We start from the raw sequence: 6,671 nt of genomic DNA, 5'->3' as shown, positions 1-6,671 counted from the left end.
GCTTGTATATAAGAAACAACCGCACGGAGGCCATTTGATACTTTTGTTCAGACCAATAGTCACGTTTGTAACCTTTTGGTCAGGGCAATGAAGTTGGTAACAAGAGCACTGGCTACGTGACTAAGTAACGTCTCCTCATCTGAGTGCTCAAACCATAGCGCACTTTGGGTGTGATGTTTCAAATCGTTCCCTCTGTACTAATGCAGTTAACAAATAGCATGCATTTATGTCTAATTTTTTGGGTTGATAAATTTATTTCTGCGCGGACCTCAATATTATTCGTAAAGATTGTGGTTATCAGTTATCGCTCAACTTATGCAGAAACACGGTTTCTGGCACTGTATTTTTGGAATATACATGTAACCATGGCGACAACTTGATTCAAGAATAAGTTTTGCGACTGATGTCAACAGTGCTGAGTTAGTGTCCAGGTACAGGTACAACAGGCTACAAGCACATTATTTGAAGACATATTCGGAAATTTTTATTTAGTTCCCGTCCGGAAGACTCCATCATTTAAGGGACTGATATTTAACAAGATTTTTTTCTTAGCCTAATAAAGGAATTTGATTGCTTCTTGTACAATATTAGTGTTTTACCGCTTTAGACATGAACTCAGGAAAGAAGCCGGAAATTTCGTACGACACAGGAGAGGTTGGCCCTGCTATGGGTTCGCGCTTCGACCCTGGCTGATTGGTGGCCACGTTTTAAATGATGCGATGGTATGACGTATAAGTGTTCACCAGTTAGCCCGGCTGGTCTCTCGAAGGCATTTAAGCTATTCCGTTATGCGCATTTCTTTAGTGATTCACGCTGTAACGCATGGTTAGAAACGTTTTCGGGATACAGTATGCATATAACACATGCTTAAATGTAAAATGTTGGCGTTTGGCGGGCTATGTATACAGGTGGGAATTGAGAAAAATATGTTTGCTTTCATGACTGCTCATTACATGTCAGGCCGCATATGGTTATCAGTGTTACGGTGTTTTTATGGTCACCGTGAATATAAAGAAACTATTTGGGACGCTTAAGTCACCTTAAATGTTGAATGTGATATCATTAAATAAACAAATAAAATTAGATTTCACATTTGCCGCAGCTTCTGCTACAATTTCTGTGTCTGTTTGCATCAGTTCGTTTGCGGTGGCTCAGTGATTGTGGTGCTCGGCTGCTGACCCGTAAGACGCGGGTTCGATACCGGCTTCGGCGGCCGCATTTCTATGGAGGCGAAATGCTATATGCCCGTGTGCTGTGCGATGTCAGTACTCGTTATAGACCTCCAGGTGGTCGAAATTATTCGGAGCCTTGCACAATGGACTGGTACGTTAAATCCCATAAAAGCAAACTTTTGCAATTTTTGGTCCATCAACTGCCATATTCGGAGTGCTAGCTGTAGTCGCAGGTGCCTGCTACGCTGTGGCAGCGGCGACATTTGTATATATTGTCACGTAGTGGTGACGGCAGTCGAAGCAGCGATGAAGACGGACGAAAGGGTCTTCTAAAAGAACTGTTTATTGGGCTGACTTGCACCCAAAATGGACTGAATCACTCGGCGGCGGCGAAGCGACAAGCGTGCTCGGCGGTCGTCGAACAGAATGCCCGCCGCTGTCGGCCGTGCTCAATTTAAAGCTGATAGCGAACATTCGAGATAAAGGGCGCAAAGTTACTAGAACATTCCGGAACAACGTAGAATCAGCTTTGCCTGGCTGCGATCAATCGAGATAAATCTAGTCGCGTCTTGCGTCGCAAACAAAGCGATAAAGTGGTGTCGCGGCAGATTTGAAAAACGAACAAACACTGCAAATATTCGCGGCAATATCATATTTTTCCCGGATTTTTATTTTTATTCTCTGTCTAGGTTGCTGTCTAGAAACAAGTTCCCCCGCAATCCAGTGGGCAGGTTGTGATGACGTCACACGGCCGCGCGAACTCTCTCAGCCAATCATCGAATTTCGTACCAGACATCGGCAGTGTTTTGGTGTGACGACAACTCTAATGTATCGCACTAAAACACCGTAACACTATGTTCTTCCGTCGCCATCGTTACCGCATGGCTCGCAAGCCATGCTGTAGTTAATCCGTAGGGTCAAAGAATCCGACCATGTTCTCTTGGGAGCATTTGCAAAGCACCTGCGCTATCTTTGAAGCAGCCTTGAACGTTCATTTGATGGTTGTTTACTGCGCTGCATGCATCAACTGCGCCTTACAACTTGTTCGCACTAAAGTGGAAGGTGCTAGCGCGTGGCAACCACTTGGCGCAGCCCAATTGTTTTACGATTGTCTACTGGCACTTACCAGCAACCTGATATCGAATTATCGTTCTTGTGACCATGAACGAAAAAAAAAAACGCTTAAGTACGTACTGAGTGCGGTCTTTGGTGCGGAAACTACGGTATTGCAAAACAGTAATTTTCCGACTCGGTTAACCGCTTGGAAACACGTCTATTTGCTTAACTAGCAGTTTCACGAGTGTGAAAGTTATTTTCCCGAAAAATATCGACCTATCTAATTAATTATTTCACCTCTAGCGAATCAAAGCTCGACCGAAACGGCTACGGCGATGTCTTTTTCTCGAACTCGCTTTGCGCGCTTCGATTTTGGCGCGTGAGCACGGTATGCCCTGACTCCGCCCCTACAAAAATTACTTTAAGACAGTCTATAGACTGTCGATACACTTGTTTCTATAATGTCTATAGACTCTCTATGGACAAACCCCAGAAAATAGGCTATAGACAATACAAATCCTATAGACTGTCTACAGACACTCTATAGATTTATGGCCATACACTTTTAGTAGACTTTTGTCTATAGACAGTCTATAGACTACGAATAGACAAAAAATTATAGGAAGGCAATAGAGTATATAAGAAGTCTATAGACTCTATAGAGCATTTTCGTAAGGACGTGCTGCGCCGCGCTGCACTTCAACAACGGCCGAACGACGCTCTCCATCGTTCTGAATAGATGTGGTACGTGCTGTACAGTCACGAATAAAATAGTGCTCACCACGCTTCGGCGTTCAAACTTCCCTAGCGCTGCGCATTAGAAGAGTAAAGGTTTGCTGCATTTATGCGGAAGCGTACATGGGGAATCGCTTTGCATAACTGACAAACCACCATCGATTTTCGCTAAGCAACGCGCCAGAAGAGTCTGCCGCCTTGGCGTGATTAGTGTCCTTCTGTCCACGACTGCATATGCATGACCGCTCGATCTGAGCGGCTGTGTTACATGCATGGCAAGGTAGATACTGAAGCGAAAATCTTCCCTACGCTAGGTACAGCAGTCGTCGCGTAGGCCGGAGAATGACCTTGAACGACCTTCAGTCCAACCACGTTAGCCGTGTATGACCATATGTGGTACAGTTATGGTGTCGAACACTTGACCGCTGACTTTTAGTTGACCTCTGACCTTTGACACTGGGTGACCTTTGACGTTAAGAACATCCGATGGGGTGATGTGAAGCCACGTGATGACATCCGGCGGGGGTGTCGTCAGACCGTGAGAACCACGCCATAGCCACGTGGTCGTGTGGGTATAGAACGGCTGTCGCGAGCGTGTAGCGGAGCTGCCATGGACACGCCTCAGACGCTTAGCAAGCGTGCTGATTTTTCGCTGAAATCCATGGTTAGCCAAGTTAAGCCACTGCCAATTTTTTTTCGTTGAAGCTCGATATGGTGACAAACCGAAGCGCTGTATCTGTACGAACAGCTGAAATAATATTCTGGGCTGACTGCACCGGCTGTAATCAAACTCGAGACAGAAACATGGCTTTTCACTAAAAGCTCGATCCTCACTGCGCAAGCGAGAAGTGAAGCGTGGAGAAGCTCTACTCGCAGCTGAGACAAATGGCCAGCCGGCCTGCAGATGGCGCCAGGCAAAAAAAAAAAGAAGAAGAAAAAACAGTGTGCGTCTTTCTCCCGTCTCAAGGACGACGGTTGGAGAACACAATCATCGCTCGGAAAAGCGCCGACTAGAAAGGAGGGAAAAGAAGAAGTGCGAGAGCCGGCACTCCGGCGGTGAAGTTCAAAATCAAGGGATTTTAGAAATGCCGAGTGGCCCCTGCCGCCGCTGATGGCGGTAGTTGCAGTTTGCGCCGCTGCGGTGGCCGCGGCGCTGGCTATAGCTGAAGTAATCTCCCAAGCCTAGGCGAGAGTTTCTATTTATTATTTTGTGCGCAACACATAGTATACAAAAGTTCGATAATTACTGCAGTTGCCAGAGTTCAGCAAATCGTATCGAGGGCCGGATCCGAAAGAGAGCCAAGTTGGCGTGACGTCCTTACCCAAGAGTTGCATGGTCCCAAAGAGGCAGTAAAGTGTGTTGCCGCTTTGATGTGTGCTTTTTTCGTAGTTACAGAAAACGCCAAGGATTTAGAGCTTGACAGGTTGGCTGAGCATTGCCATGTGTATATCGCCGAAATTTCATCGTCAGCGAACTTCGGTAAGTAGGCGGGTACAACTCTTCCAGGCTGTTTTGTTCATAGAAATAGGCAAACAAAAATTATATTATATTCCGTAATTGTCATTGGCAGTGATTAAGCACAACACAAGACAACAGACGACGAAGTGCTTTTGTTGGAATTTGCGGCCAGGCCTGATGTACTCGATCCAACAGATTTTGTTAAGGCGGTCAGCGCGGGCACTACACGCCATGAAGAATGCCTCCACGAAGAGGGAGAGGAAACGAATATGCCTGCATTTTTGCTGGGACGGTGAATCCATGTTCATCACACCGAAATAGGCTTCTATAGTACCTGTACTTGCCTACTCATTGAGAGTCTTCGATATTCTCAAATTGCATTCAACTCAAAGGTGCTGTGACTCTGCTGCACGGTGTTACGTCTCGCCTACAACGCGCGGTATAGCCGGCGCGGATGCAACGGACGCCGCGGCTTCGTTCATCGCGGCCGCAACGCCTCCCGCCAAGCGCGTCCAGGCAGGTTTCAGTGCCACGTGTCGTCGTGCGTGCGTGTGTGTGTGTGTGCATGTTTTGCCCACGCTTGTCAAAGCGCGGCAGCCGGGGAGAGGAGCTCCCCAACTGGGAGGCGAGGAGGTCTGACCGGCGCCGGCCTGGCGGACGCGCCCGTCACGTCTGGACATGTCGAAGCGACGCCGTATCGGATGACTCTTCCCAAGCCGTTCCCTCTTGCCCTCGACTCCGATGGTATAAAACGCCGCTGCCCCGGACGCCGAGAGAGACTTCGATTTCGCCCTTCGAGTAACGTGGTCGCCCTGACCGGCTGCTCTTTTGAGATGCCAGAATAAACAAGTTGTTCTGTTGCCAGTCGACTCATCCTTTGCCGGGACCTTCGGATGTTTCCTGCTTTGCCCCAGGCCGCCAGGCCAACGCTACCCTTGGGGCTTGCAACCCAGATGCAACAACTGGTTGCCAGCGGTGGGATCCCGACAACGGAGGCCAGCAGCGAAGATATGCGGTCAACTGTATGCTAAGCAGCACAACGACCATCCGGGAGCAGTGCAACGAGCCCTGTGTGATGACTGGTTGCCTGCAGCGGAACGACTGCGCTGAATTCGTGGCTGCGAGGTTTGGTGAGTGCGGGACTTTCTTCTTCTGAGTTTTGCCAGGCTTTTGTTAGTGTCAAAAACAGAGCTGGTAATTGTGTTGTCGTTGCTGCCGGGTTAGTTTGCGGCAAGACAATAGTAGGTAGTAGAGAAAGCAGCATTCGGAGCAGCCATGGATTTGAAGTCGTTGCGCAAACCGAAATTGCTGGAGCTTGCAAGAGAGTTGGGTCTGGATGTCTCAGACAAACTCAGAAAACCAGAACTGCTAAGGGCTATTCTTGAGTTGGAGGCTGAGGATGACGAGCTGTCGGAATGCCTTGAGACGATTGAGGAGAGGGAACAAAAAGAAAAAGAGAAAAACGAGCGCGAACGTAAAGAACAAAAAGAGAAAGAGGAGCGCGAACGTAAAGAGCAAAAAGATAAAGAGAAAGAAGAGCGCGACCGTCAACACGCTTTGGAAATGAAGCGTCTCGAGGTAGAGATGGAACGCGCTCGTAATGGAAGTCAGGCACACTGTGCAGGAGAACGGGTATCGTTCAAAATGACTGACCTGATGCGGCCGTTTAAGCTTGGAGAGGACATTGGTTTGTTCCTAGTTAACTTTGAGCGAACGTGCGAGAAGCAGGGGTTCTCTCGGGAAACGTGGCCACAGCGCTTGCTCACTTTGTTACCCGGCGAGGCGGCCGACGTAGTCGCTCGCTTGAAGAGAGAGGAGGCAGAGGATTTCGACCAAGTGAAATCGAGTCTGCTAAAAAAGTACAGGCTGTCAGCGGAGGCGTTCCGTCGGAAGTTTCGGGAAAATGAAAAAGGCAGAAATGAGTCATATACAGAGTTTGCCTACAGGCTTATGTCAAACATGCAGGAGTGGCTCAAAGAAGAGAAAGCGTTTGGTGACCACGAGAAAATTCTGCAGTGTTTCGGGCTGGAACAGTTTTATAGTCGGTTACCTGAGAACGTGCGGTACTGGGTCTTGGATAGGCCAGACGTTAGTACAGTGGCTAAAGCCGCCGAGCTAGCCGAGGAGTTTGTGACGCGTCGGGCTCGCGGAGCTAAGGACGGTCAAAAGGGTGAATTTGGCTCCAAGTCTGAGAGGCCGAAGTTCACACCCATGAGAGCATGGGGGGACACGCGTAGTGCGGATGCGAG

Source organism: Amblyomma americanum, chromosome 6 (genome assembly GCF_052857255.1).
Source record: "Amblyomma americanum isolate KBUSLIRL-KWMA chromosome 6, ASM5285725v1, whole genome shotgun sequence".
Lineage (NCBI taxonomy): Eukaryota > Metazoa > Arthropoda > Arachnida > Ixodida > Ixodidae > Amblyomma > Amblyomma americanum.
This window is presented reverse-complemented; position numbering follows the sequence as displayed.